The sequence below is a fragment of the Neopelma chrysocephalum genome, unplaced genomic scaffold (genome assembly GCF_003984885.1).
Source record: "Neopelma chrysocephalum unplaced genomic scaffold, ASM398488v2 Primary Assembly neopelma1_76, whole genome shotgun sequence".
Classification (NCBI taxonomy): Eukaryota; Metazoa; Chordata; class Aves; order Passeriformes; family Pipridae; genus Neopelma; species Neopelma chrysocephalum.
This window is the reverse complement of record NW_020897737.1, coordinates 2,313,126-2,326,831: the sequence shown is the minus strand read 5'-3', so window position 1 is coordinate 2,326,831 and position 13,706 is coordinate 2,313,126. Positions and strand designations below refer to the sequence as shown.

At 41.6% G+C, this 13,706-nt stretch overlaps 1 protein-coding gene across 2 annotated transcripts in view; it reads right to left on the bottom strand.

Moving 5' to 3' along the window:
- NHS (NHS actin remodeling regulator) overlaps positions 1 to 13,706 on the bottom strand; it is a 260,175-nt gene that overhangs the window by 100,956 nt on the left and 145,513 nt on the right. The window lies entirely within an intron of this gene.

The following is a 13,706-nucleotide window of genomic DNA, read 5'->3' as shown; positions in this document are numbered from 1 at the left end:
AAGCAAATCCAGCTGTCATCTTCACTTGCCAGATTTTGGGTCACATCACAGAGGGTGAGATTTTGAACTGTGCTCCATCCAACCTGACCTTAAACACTTTCAGGGATGGGGCATATTTTCTACCCTGAAATTAATTTGGAAAATGCATCCCAAGAGTGCACTCAGTGTTCTCCAGCCATGAATGGACATGCAGCTCCCTGGTACCAAACTGGAGCTAATCCACAGTAAAATGCCAGAGTGTTTTTAATGAGAACATCAATTCTCAGCACCGACTGGTCCTCTCCTTTTGCTGTGTGCTACTCGATAATGTAGCCACAGCCTCTGAAACTAGTTTCTACCTTTCCTTACCTCTTCCTTGGGAAATGTCTGCTGAAGCGTATAGCTCAAACAGGGTCAGAGGAACATGTCACCAAGCTCCCCATGGAAAAGTTTGAGAGTTCCCAGAGCTGGCAGAGTAACCCACCATAACCATCACAAAGGGATGCTGCTAATCCTAGGAGAAACACTACAGCTGAAAACATTTGTCCTTGAGTGAAACATCTCCCAAGTCAGAGAAATGCCATTTCCATAGGGACATGGTGACCAGGGATCTATCCAGCAGAAAATCAAGTATTGCAGCCGCTGGCAAGAGGAGTGACTGCCTGCCTGGAGATGGGCAGAAGCCACCACCAGCTCATGCTTCAGCTCCTGTGCTGCCCTGGGGGAAGCCACAAGGGATGGTTGCGCTGATCTTCCCTATTGCTAACGCTGCCGAGAGCATGGCAGGAAACGACCCTGTAAAAGTATATGCACAGCAGGGTACTGAGGTGAAAATGCAGATTAATTAGATCATGGACAAAAAAATAAAAAAGAATGATGAGCTATTTGTTCAGGGTCAGCATTTTTGAGGAAGGGAAAACAAAACAGTTTTGCTTATGGTTCAGAAGAACACAATATAAAATGTATTCGAGGTTTGGGGCTAAATATCGTCTAAATTCACAACAGAATTTTTACAGAGGTCAAATAAATGTTGTAGAGACAAAAAGAAAAGGCAGGCTTAAACCTTGCAGAAAACCCATCATTTTGACTAGTTACAGTAACAAGTGCTGGGCTGGCAATATCCTCCAGCCAGCTCTTTTTGTCAGAATTGATCATAAAAAGCATTTCAGATGGCCCCTCTGCAGCTTTACGAAGCCTTACACAGAAGCTGCCTTTGTGAACTGCATAACCCATAGGACAGCACAGCTGCCTTCTGTATCAGTTGCACACTGAAATGTGGACATCACAAGACAGAAAGCTCCAAATGGCTCAAAAGCAATACAGTGAAAATAAAGGTCCTTTATCTATATGGACAAGCAGCAGAAATGGTATCTAAAACATGTTATAAATAAAAGAAACACAGAAATAAACCACATCTTCCCAGATGTACTTTCAGACAATGACTTTTACTGTCAACCATAAAGTTTTGGTTGGGTTTATTGGATGTAGTCAAGAACCTTCAGATGGATTTCTAAGTGTGTCATGATACAGCCAAGGCCTTCAGAGTGTTTTATTTACTAATTAAATGGATGCTGGTAGGCTGAGTGCCAGTCTGTGGCATTACACAATTACATTAAAAGATCTGGATGATGTAGAACTTTCATCACCCATTTGGGGTTTTAACAGGCTATTTCGCTTTCTTTACTAGTATTGGCTTATTAAAGTAGGTGCTGTCATTAGCGCTCAGTCAGCCAGAGCTGAATTTGCAGCCAGTTTGACACGAGCATGTGCGGTTGTATATTAATTAGGGAAGCGCTGAGTGTACTGTGTGACCCGTTTTCTTCAGCTCTGCAATTAACAGCCTCACAAAAGCATCTTCTGAGGACCTGAACACAAGTTAATCTGCTAGGGGGAAATGGTAAAAGAAATGATCAGCAAAACATTTCAAATGGGATTTGAGATAATGCTGCCTAAATCTAAAAGGTCTCACATTTATGCAGTTGCTTTTAGGACATTGGCAAAGTACCATACCTTTGTTTCTGGAATAAAAATTCCAGTGAAGTATATTGCCCTTTATGTTTGCATCTTTCTTTCTTTCTACATTTTGGAAGCCACAAAATCTGACCCAGCATGTCTGCATGCCTTATTATAGCATGACATCACCCTCCTGCCTGTAATTTGGAAGAGAAAACTTGTCATTCCCAGTCAGATACCCACTGCACACACATTTGCTTCGTCAATTGTTCAAAGACCTACTGAGAGCCAACTGTCTGAAGTTTCTCCAGAAGAAACTGTTTTCCCACTGTGTTTTTGCAATATTCAAAATGCCTTTGCTACTCTGGTTGGAGTTGGAGACAAGAGGCCTTCAGACGACTTCCAGTGATGTGCCTATTTCCTGTCTCAGTAAAGGGCAGGCTCCTGTACTCAGTATCTCCTGTGCCTGGTACAGATCCAGCTGAATGGAGACTGCAGGCTCAGGGACTCCAGCTACACTGAGTCTGATTGGAATAGAACCTAAAAACTAGATTTCTCCTAATGAGCTCTTCTATGAAACTAGCTTTTAAAAGTAATTTTCTATCAATGATGAGGGAAGATTGTGAGGATCAGCTCAGGTAAGCATTACAATTTGGAGTCTCTCCAAATGAGATCAAACATTTTGAAGTTCTCCTGTTGTTAAGTCTCTATTAGCTCTTGAAATTTCTGGCAGTTGCTTAATGCCTTCTGGCACTCTCCTCTTCAGCTGCAAGCACACAATATCCTTAGGGGTTTCGTGGGAATTGCTCCTTTCTGATATACTCCCAACATTGCTATCTTTTACCCAAATGAGAAATACTGTGTGATGAACTTCTCCCTCAGCTCCAGCTGACATCATTGAGCAATGATTGAACACAAAACCAGTGCTTAAATCCAAAAGTTAAATAATCTAGCTCAAGATTTCTATAACAATTTAGTGCAAATTAGGTTGGCTCCTGATTTTATAACAGCTGGCTCGATTCCTAGATTCTACAGACACCTGTTAGCAGCCATTAGCCACATCTTTGGATTTTACTTCCAATACAATGGCATTATTCCAAAAAAAATTCTCCAGCAGGTAACACAGATGGGCAATCACCACCTACCAACCAGATCAGTGTGAATACTGTGTGTGATAACAGCTAGAATGAGGATTCACTGTGTTTATCTGATATGATATTCTACCTGACGTATCAATTTAGTTAATCTGACACTCAGCTAACATTTCCTGCATGAGAGCTGTTTACAGCAGGGATACTTAAATGACAGAAAACCCTGTCCAGATCCAGGTGGCAAGTGAAAGTTGTACAGGGGTTTGAGTTGGAAGGGACCTTTAAAGGGCATGCAGTCCAATCCACTGCCAGGAGAGAGTGTCACCCAGACACAGTGTTCCTCAAATTCATGCAGAAAACTCCCATTTCTCACTGCTCGCATGGTCTCTGAGGAGTAGCTTCAGTCAGTCCCCACAAGCCCGGACATGAAAGTGGCATGACCATGGGCAGAGCTAGAAGCTGCAGAATTAAACAGAGGACTTAAAAAGTCAATGGTCTTGAGGTTGGAACAGCCTGGGTGAATAGCCACACAGTGAAATCTAGGTTCCCTGTTCCTTGAGAAGGTCTTATTGATCATAGAATCATAGAATCATAGAATCAGCTGGGTTGGAAAGGACCTCTGGGATCATCAAGTGCAACCCTTGATCCACTACCATCATGATTACTAGACCATGGCACTAAGTGCCACATCCAGTTTCATCTTAAAAACCTCTAGGGACAGAGAATCCACCACTTCCCTCAGCAGCCCATTCCAATGCCTGACTACCCCCTCTGTAAAGAATTTCTTCCTAATGATATACAGGAACACACAAACTGGTAGGTAGCCCATCTGTGTAAAACCCTTCTTCAATCTCAAATTGCTTTACAGATGTTCATTAAGACTCACTCCCCTCCTCTGACATTGGCTGTATGCTCATTTTGCAGATGTTGGGGACTAATAAGTCAGAGGAAGAATTATAGAATTATAGAATGTTAAGGGATTGGAATGGACCTTGAAGATCATGTAGTCCCAGCCCTTCCCCCCTCCCACTGCCATAGGCAGGAACACCTCCCACAAAAAAATCCTGATCTTGAATTACTCCAGTGACTGTGTGATATTCCTTTCCCTAGGAAATCTTTGAACTTGAGCCATACAGAGGACAGAAAAATAAATTATCAGTCTTGTTATTACTTCTAGGCATGGCTCCCAAGAAAACCAACAGGAAAGAACCCTGACATTCCTTTCCTATCCACCCTGGAAACCACCAGCAACATCATACTGAACTTAATGAAAACAATATTCTTTGAATTGTCAGTTATGACTGTCAAAGTTGTGTTGTCATTTACAGTAGCTTTTTCTGATGTTCAGATGTGTGCCTGAGAAGAGGGACTTTTGCAGATCAGCCTGTTCAAGACCAAGACATTGATGCTCTATGGTCTCTTCCATAGTCCAAGTGCTACTAAAAAACAGATAAAGACCAAATAATAAATTATCTAGATCAGGAGAAGAAAAGCTATGGCTGAGGAGCAGCTTCCCTACCAACACTGCATTGTGTCTGGGCAGGAGAGTGTGTTGGTCTTGGGGCTACTTGGTAATCTGAGCCCCTTGCTGTGACCAGCCTGAATTTGATGCCACCAGGTCTTCAGCAAAGGTGCAGGATGATGTCTGTTCTCTTGCATTTGCTTTGATTGTCTATGGCAAAAACATTCATTCCCCTGCAGGCAAATGTTTGTAGATTCGTTCAAGAAGTATGTCTTCAAGGCAATTTGCTAGTAACCTGCATTTCCATAAACTGCAGCAAATGTCCTCACAAAGATAACAAATAAGAAAGATCTTGGATCTTCAAGATTTCTCTTTAGACCTAAACAATTACTACTGCCACACACGGACTTCTTCAACATGTTTTATCCATGCTTCCTCTTCCCTGAGTTCCCTTGTTACTCCTCTTTCCTTAATACATTTCCCTTTCCTTTTGGAAAAATACTCTATTAGCTTATTTTTTAGAGATTTGGGGCACCCATAGTTATTGAAGACCAGAAATTTTAGATGGTGAGCCCTACACTGTAATGATTCTTTATAAGAAAAAAGCTGAAGTCAGTCTACCCAGCCTTCTGTCCAGCTCACCACTACTACAGCAGTGTTCCCGCTAGTAAGTTATGATTCCTATAATCCATTAATGAACCATTCCACAGAGACTCTCAAAGGCATCTAAATGTAGCATTTTTAATCTATACACAGGTACTTTATAATTACATAATATATATCCTGCAAATTGTAGAATTTACCAAGCAGTAAACGGTCTAGGCGTCAACAAGTCTGAATACTGCATTCCCTGATTTGGGCAGTACGGGTTTTAAGAGGAGGCCTTTTCCCAGGATGAAAAATCTCTGTGGTAGTTAGATTTAAATTTTTTTGTACCCGAATACAAAAATTAGCTTGAATTCTCAGCTGGCATCTCAACTCAAGCTACCAGAAATAAGACCATCAGTGCAATAAAGCAAGGACATGGGCTGGCTGAAGGGCACATTTCCAAGGACGTTAGCAGAGCTGGTATTCAAATGGAATGGTCTTTACTGCCACAGCAACCACAATTTTTCTCTTTTGAAGCGATGAACTTATTACCCTAAATGTTCTCCTTAGGAAAAGATTCTTCTAAATTCATCCAAGGACCACCAAAGCTAATAGAAACCTTTTTCTATTGGGTAATTGGTTTTCTTATGTCTAGGGTTTTTCAAATATGCATTGATTTGTTTGTGAAAGACAGCACTCCCTGCTTTGTGGGGATAATTTCCAGTCTGCAACCTATAAGAAACAACAAATTAAATGGAAGCTTCTTCATCACCCACCATTCTCTTATTTTAAACAAAAATTTGCCTGTGCACTGTGGTTAAAATGCTATTCATCTGTGGATGGGGATGCCCCATTTTGCAGAATAACTTGTCTCAGTGACAACAGCTGTGACAAAAAATTTAAATGTTCCAGGATGAAGGCATTTACATCAATGCTCTTCTGTTTAAAGTGACAAAAAATATTTTGTGTCATTGCTCTTGTTCTTTCTCTCTCATCTGACTGCTAATTTGGGCTTCCCAGCAGGCCTTCAACAGAGAAAGCCAAAACAAGGGTGTAGTTTCCTCAGCCACTGGATGAGAGCTCTGCTGAAGTCACTGAAGTTGTGACAATTTACACCAGCTAAAGATCTGCAGGGCTTAAAATCCCTCCTTTCCCTTCACCACACAAACCAAATCTTATATAACTTGTATGGTAACTCAATACTATAGAGAAGAGGAGAGAACAGAAAGGGAGTTCCCCAGATTAAACGTTTGCTATCTGAGGCTTGGATAGAAACTCGCAAAACTGAGCAATCAGAATGCACCACATGGAAATGATGATGGAAAACCCCAGTGAACAAATATGTCAGCAAAGCCTGTCTCTAAAGAACACATTATTGTTGGTTTTCTTTTTTTAAAAAAGAATTTGGTTCTTGCCTTTTTTTTTTAAATACACAATTTCTTAATCTCCTGCATTCTGTCTTTTCTCTTCTTTCCATAAATTTCTTCCCTCCCTCCTTAGCTCCATATTCTCAAAGGGGAGATGACACATTAGCAACCAGACAAAGTACAACTGCAGAAGTATGCAGCCACACAGAGCAGGCTATGGGATGGACAGGACAAATGCCTCACTTTTTTTCCTTGTGATTCACCTGATTAGCATTGAAATGGAGCTGATGTGCTATGCCAAAAGTCCTTCTCACATAAGGGCAAGTTATAAAGTCACCAACCAGTGTAGCAACTACAGTGCACTAAGTCATCTGTGGGCAGAGCAGCTGAGCTGCCTGTGCTGCTCCAGCATGGATCCCATGAGAATTATGGGGTACAGACAGCACTGTGCAAACACAGCTTCCTGTCTGCAGGGTAGTGCCAGCCTCAAACCAGCTGCTGTCTTGTCAACAGTGGGACTCAGAGTAATTCCCAAAACCCTGGAAAAGTTCTCACTGCATCCTAGGGTGAGATATTGGAAAGCTCCCAAGTTTGGGGGGATATGAGGGGAGGAAGTTGGGAAGGAGGAAAGGAGGGAAGGAGGGAAACCCAGGCGTACATAGGTGACACTCTGCAGGAGAGACACTCTGTAATCTAATGTCATTCCTACTCTGGGTCATCTGAGATCAGGACCTTTGGGTGCACCACCAAAGGAATCCTCTCCATGTAACAGCCATGAGGAGTCCTCACCCCTATAGAGAGTTTAGGTACCACAAAACTGAATGAGCAGAAGTGACAGCATTTATTTCACCTGCCTAAAGATTTGGCCTACTCAAGAGAAACAGCAGAGTTTATCCCACCTATTTTAGGATGGGCTGGCTCACTCTTCAGAGGTACTAGTCTTTTTCCACTGTCTCTAGAGAACATCTTATGTACTTTTAGACAGCTAAGAAAAATGAAATTATTTCCACTAAGGTGTCAAAACTGGCTCCTTTTATTCTTGCAATTTGACTAATACGACTAATCAGTGGAATGAACTGACTCAGGATAATATTGAAAAAAAAGGGATTAATAGGAGTCAAGACAAGATAAAGGAATCAAGTTCTCTCTGATGTAAAGGAATGAAATTTATGGTTACTATCTGTACTGTCATTAGCAGAACATTATACTTCTATAAAGAAAGCTTTGTATTCCAGTTCACGAGGTACAGAAAATGTGTCGATTGTGCCCAAAATGCCAGCCTAGTAATTTCCAGTCTGGTAGTTTTGACAGTCTTAATGAACGGGCTCAGCAAAAAACAAGGACTGGAATGCAGAGATAGCCAGATTAGGTGGACTGACAGGCTCTTTGAGAAAGGCTGCATAGGACCTGCCCTAAATATTCTTAGCCATTCTGTATTAGGACTTCCTCACTTTCTTAAGCATGAAATTCACTTACATATTCTAAAGAAGAAAAAAGGGGGGTTAAGGGGGGTGAAGGAGAAATTGCTATTTTTAGTGTACAAGCATATTTACATAATCAGGGCAAAAACCTGCATTTTAAAAATGCCCTAAATACATATTTACATGAGAGAACGCAATGATTCCAAAGAGGCTGATAAAATGCATTTTAAGTATAGCTAACTACATATTTACACAACCAAGACAATAATCCCCATTAAGGATTTATTTTTTTCACATTGCCACATTAGAAAACTGAACAGTTATTAATCCATACAACTCCACATTAACTCCTAGATACTGCATGTCCTCAGGGCATTGCAGTACTAGCAAGCGTACACTGAAGCCTAGAAAATTCCTCATGAGGAAAGGAGAGGTTCCCTCTCTCTCTGGGTTTTGCTTAATTATCAGTCATTTTCCAAGAGATCTCCCAGAACCACAGTGACTCTGCTGCAAGCGGAATCCTGCTCGAGTCACTGCTGAGCTGCACCAAGGATGGGAGTAAACACTTTTTAAAAATCATGATTCAGAACAATATTTCTGAATGAATTGTGCCTACAGAGGCACATGTCTGCTCAGCATGGTCATTTCTGAGCACAAACACATGTGAGGCAGGGAATCCCCTTTTTTCTTCTGGCAGGAAAACCCAGCCTCCTCAGAGGCAACAGCAAAGGGAGAGCATGCAGGAATGTAGTGCTTGGGGTGTGACAAGGCAGGGGGATACATGGAGGTGGAGAGAACAAGAAAGGTTCTCTGCTGTCACCATCAACAAGCTCTCCTAAACAATTTTATGTAGTGAATAGATGAACATGAAAATGAAGCTTGTGTTTCCTCTTCCATAACCTGTGAATTTTCTTCATCAGAAAATCCCATCTCATTAATACGTTGAACAGTATTTTTATATTTTCCCCCCTTCCCTTCTCCGAGCCTCAATTTCAGTGACACAGTTATCAATGAGTTTCAGGAAATAAGATACACTAGATTTTGTTTTCTGGTAATTTGCCATCTGTGATCAACACAACATCAGTGTATCTGTGGGCACAACATTTTTTTTAAAAATAGACTAAAAATAATGAATTATGAAACATTTTAAAAATTAATGCATGCTCCACTTTAAGCAGCTGTCAAATTCATCTGCTCCTCCTCCCCACAGAAAAACATCTCTTCCCCCAAATATCAAAACCCTAAAGACAGTCAAATACAGAGCTTTTACTTGTGCAGAAAGACAAACATCTATCATCAGAAGTATTGGCTGTCTTTCACATCTTTTCTGCATTACCTCACTTCCCCACAACTCTCAGCCCTGTCCCATCAGCAGAAGATCTGAACTCACTTTAACAACACACCCAGCAGTGCACCTGCCATCTGGTAGGTGTGCTCCATCCTTCCCCTTACCTGCTCTCAAATGAGAAAGCTGTGTAATGCAGCGAAGTGTTTTTGTAAAGTTTTGTTTTGGGGGATTATTCACATTTTCCTGTTTTCAGTCTCTAGACAAAGACAGACCTCACCAGGGATTGCACATGGGCAGAGCATGGATGGGCAGGTGGAGTTGTCACTGGTATGTGGGAATCAGCCCAGACAACTAGTTGTGACACTGTGCTTGAGAACAAGTCACATCCATGATGCTTTTACAGCACTTTCGTTTCCTGATTGAACTTCCTAAAGCATCTACTTTGCCTTAGCTGACTTTTGCTGCTGTTGTTCTGAGTCTCTCTGCTCTCACCTCACTGGTGAACTTCTAGAAAAAATTTTCCTTCACTGACACGTGTCCATCTTCTCTTCTTCCCTTTATACTTCCCACATTCTGCTAATGTACCAGGTCTGGCTCAACAAGCCCCATCTCCGCTGATACCAGCCTTAATCAGCTGGGAATCCAGTAGCAAAAGAAGCCCAGACATGGGAGGAGTTTCAATTTCAAGGATATTGCCTCTTCAGCAGGTGCAGCCACTGACAGGGTACAGGAAGACGCTGGGGACACAAAACAAATTCACATCCCCTACCTGAAAGCAGTATCACACTATAATAAACAGCATCACAGGCCACTGGACCATGAAAAATAGAACACTGCTGAAAGATTTTGAAGGATTTTACCTCCTTCTCAAAAGAAGTAGAGAAAAACAAGGAGTCTGACTCTCAGCATAATCTGTGCTGCCTGGTAGGCAAACATTTTCATAAACAGTTGTGGTAATTTCTTATTCAAATTAAGCAAACAGTAGCATTCACACACAAAAACACATGCATGCACACACACCACCTGAAGACAGCTCCAAGCTGTGGCGTTCCCTGGCCTTTGCTTGCAGACACGAAAGCTGTTGCATAGCCTTCTTACAAATATTTCTCTCTGCCACAAACCTTCTGGCCTCAGTGCAGCCAATGCAAGGACATCAGAATGGAGACAGCACAGAAAATAAGCCTCAAAAGGATCATCAAGGGAAGAGATTGATCAAGGAAAAAGTTAGGCAGCCAACACGAGTGGGCTGAGAAAGCTGTTGTGCTTTCAATAGCATAAGTTCCTTGGGCCATAAAGCTGACACTGGGGCTGCACACTTGCATTCCAACCTGACACATTTATTGGAGAAGTAGAAAGCTAATCTTGGCCTATTAACAATTGCCGTCCACTGTAAATCACTGCAGGACCTCCCTTGATGCATATTGCCTCCTATTTATCTCACTGGCATCAAGGAACCCTTTGCCCTCTTCAACTCATTGTTTGGCCATTAAATCAAAACATTGCCTTTCCGGGAGAGGACTGGTTCACAAGGGCCAGAGTAGACAGACCATTACAATGTGAGGTTCAAAACATCATTGGAGGACATACATGAATTGATCCCAATTTGCAGTGGGTTTGTTGCAAAGATTTGACTTAATTTTGTTTTTCTTTCTGGAAAAAATCAGTGTTCCTAAGGTTCATCAGTGCTCTAGGAGAGAAACTACTGCAGAAACCAGTGTCTCTTCAGGATACAATATATGTACAGGTTTGCTACTCTTTGAAATGAATGGGGATTCACAGTGTCAGTTTCCTGTGAGTTTCTTGGATACAATTTTTCCTGCGGAGTTAATATAGGACTAGAATGACAGATCTTAATACTATAATTATAATTTTCATAAATCTGGCTTATGCTGAAAAATTGCAAGAGTGCTATTTTTTTTTAGCTAAAAAGCATCCTTTATATTTCCTTTACCATTCAGAGGAAGAAAAACCTAGATATTTGTAATGGGAAATAGAAAGGAAAGTGTGAGCTGATATATTTCTGTGCACTTTCTCATCATCTGGACTCTGAGGACTTAGATACATTCCCCGTTAAACTCGCTCCCTCTATGGTCAGTGTTCTCTTCTACTGACAAGGAGCAAACATTTCCCATTTAGTCATACAACAAGAAAGAGCAATAAGCAAAAAAAGCAGCAGTGAAGTTTATGTGAGAGAATACTGTGTTCACAGCTCAGAGCACGGAGCGTGTCCCATGGCAAGAGCTCACACCACTGCCCACACCATGAGAGAGGAGTGGCCCAGGTTTGTGTGTGAAAGGAGGTGAGCTCCCCTCAGTGCCAGGCAGGTGGGAATCCTGTTCTGCAAACACCGTGGGGATGTGAGCTATCACACCCTCCTCCATGTGAGAGAGGACAAAGCCCTACAGCTCATGCGAGAATGAGAAGAAGCCAAGAGCTGTGGTGTTAGTGTACGGTCTGAGGGCCCAGAGTCAGGCGCAGGTGTGCACTTGAGCATCTGTCTGTGCCAAGGTCCTGGGGCAGGACAGAGATGGAGCACCCCCCTGAGAGCAGCATGTGCTGGTGCCGGCATGGGGGTGGGTACCCACAGATGCCGTCTTCATTTACTTTCAGACTTCAAATATAAACCAGATATTTCTATATTTTGTTATTAATGTTAACCACAAAACTAGAAAAGTTCTGAGCAGCCAGTAAAGATAGCAGTGTGAAATCCAGGAGGGCCAAATCGCTAAAGAAATGTGAAGTTGTAAGAAAAAGTTAATAAATTTTGTAGGAATGTTTCAGGCTTACTCTGTTTCCAAGGGACCCAGAGATCCCTCTGTGTGTAGCTCATGGGTCTGGCCAAAAGGGGCTTGGACAGACTTCAAGGGAAACCTGCAGCTATCTCTGTCTCTGTTGCCAGAAATTTAATGGTGCCAAGCAGCAAAGCACTGCTGTCGATTGACAGAGGGATGGAAAACCAGATCAGATGCATGCCTGCCTCCCATAAAAGGCCCTGCAGTCCAGGACAGCCTCCCTCATTTTGAGAAAGCAATTGTCCTTTCCAAAAACAGCTTCAAGTCTCTTTTATCCAAGGTGGACAAGCAATGACCTGGGCTCCCTGACCCTGTCATGCCACGGTGCTACAGATTTTCCTGTAAAATCCAGACCTTCCCACAGAACCAGTTTAAAAACAAACAAGATGGAATGCTGTTTCTACACCTTGAAATGATTTAGGAAACTGAGAACTTAAAAGCAGCAGGTTGATATAGTCAGGTTCTGCTGTGTCAGCACTATTGGCCTTGTGAAGTACGCTTTTATTTCAACGGACCAAGTAAGTCTGAAACCTACTGTGATGGTTGCCTGTGCCATCATTGATCATGTGAGGCCCTGCTTGCCTCATATGTTTCCTAAGGCAGCAGATTCCAACTTCTGTCACATCAGGAAAGCATCATGTTGTATGCCAGTGAGGTACTTGTGGAAAGGGAGGAAGAAATGAAGAGATCTAGTCACAGCTGGCCAGAGACAGGGCAGACCCGTATTTCCCTGCTCACACCCAAGGCCCTGGTTACTCTTTTCATGGACACACTTTGATGCTGTGCACACTTGGCCCTGTTTTTTTAAGACTAACACTTGCATGTGCCAATGGATCTATATATCTGAAAAATTAATTACAAAGTTTAGGAGCACATGGAAACAGCACAGATCATCAGAAACAACATTAACAAGAAAAGAAAAAAAATGAAACAATCTTAGCAAATGAAAACCAAAATGTGAGCAGAAGCCTCTGCTTTTGATATACTAAAAAGGGGAAAAAGCAATGATTAAAAAAAAGGAAGTTATAAATAATTTTCCTATTATTCATGCAATACAGCTGAATAAAAATTCTTTTAAAAAGGTCTTTTAAATTACTTACAATGTGCACAGGTAAAAGCTTTATTTTTACCTTTTTGGTTTTAGACAGAAAGTTTTTTGCTGATCAGAACAATTATGCTTGTAACGGGGAATAAAAGGAATTGGTTACCTACAGATACACAAACCAGCAATGCTGAAGGCACAGTCACTAAGCAGCATTCTGCTACTTAAATTGGTTTCATCCGTGCATTTTATTTCTCTTCAAAATGTATTTTTTTTTTATTAGAAGCTTTCCATCGTCCTATGCAGTTAATACTTATTTTTACAATCATGAAAGCTTTCAGTTCAGGGTGGGGGGAAGGGGGGAAGAAAAAAATAGGGACTACAAAAATATAATAGAGGCTACAATTTAGAGCTAAAAAAAAAACAAACCAGAAAAACTAATATAGAACTTTTGATTAAACACTGACTTTACTGTTGCTACCAATGGGAAATGCTGTTGCACGCAAGGAGTTTTGCTATGTTCATCTCATGCTCTGTGCTATGCCAAAAACCCACCGATATCAGTTGTTGCCAGAAACAGGGAAGCAGATCACACGTGCTACTCACTGTCACAGTTTCTTGTATGTCTAGAAGATTTTATTCCACTGGTATGATATTGGAAAGTTCTTACACCCTGTCTATCCAGAAGGACTGCATTTTAATTATCTCTTAGAAGTCTGGCTG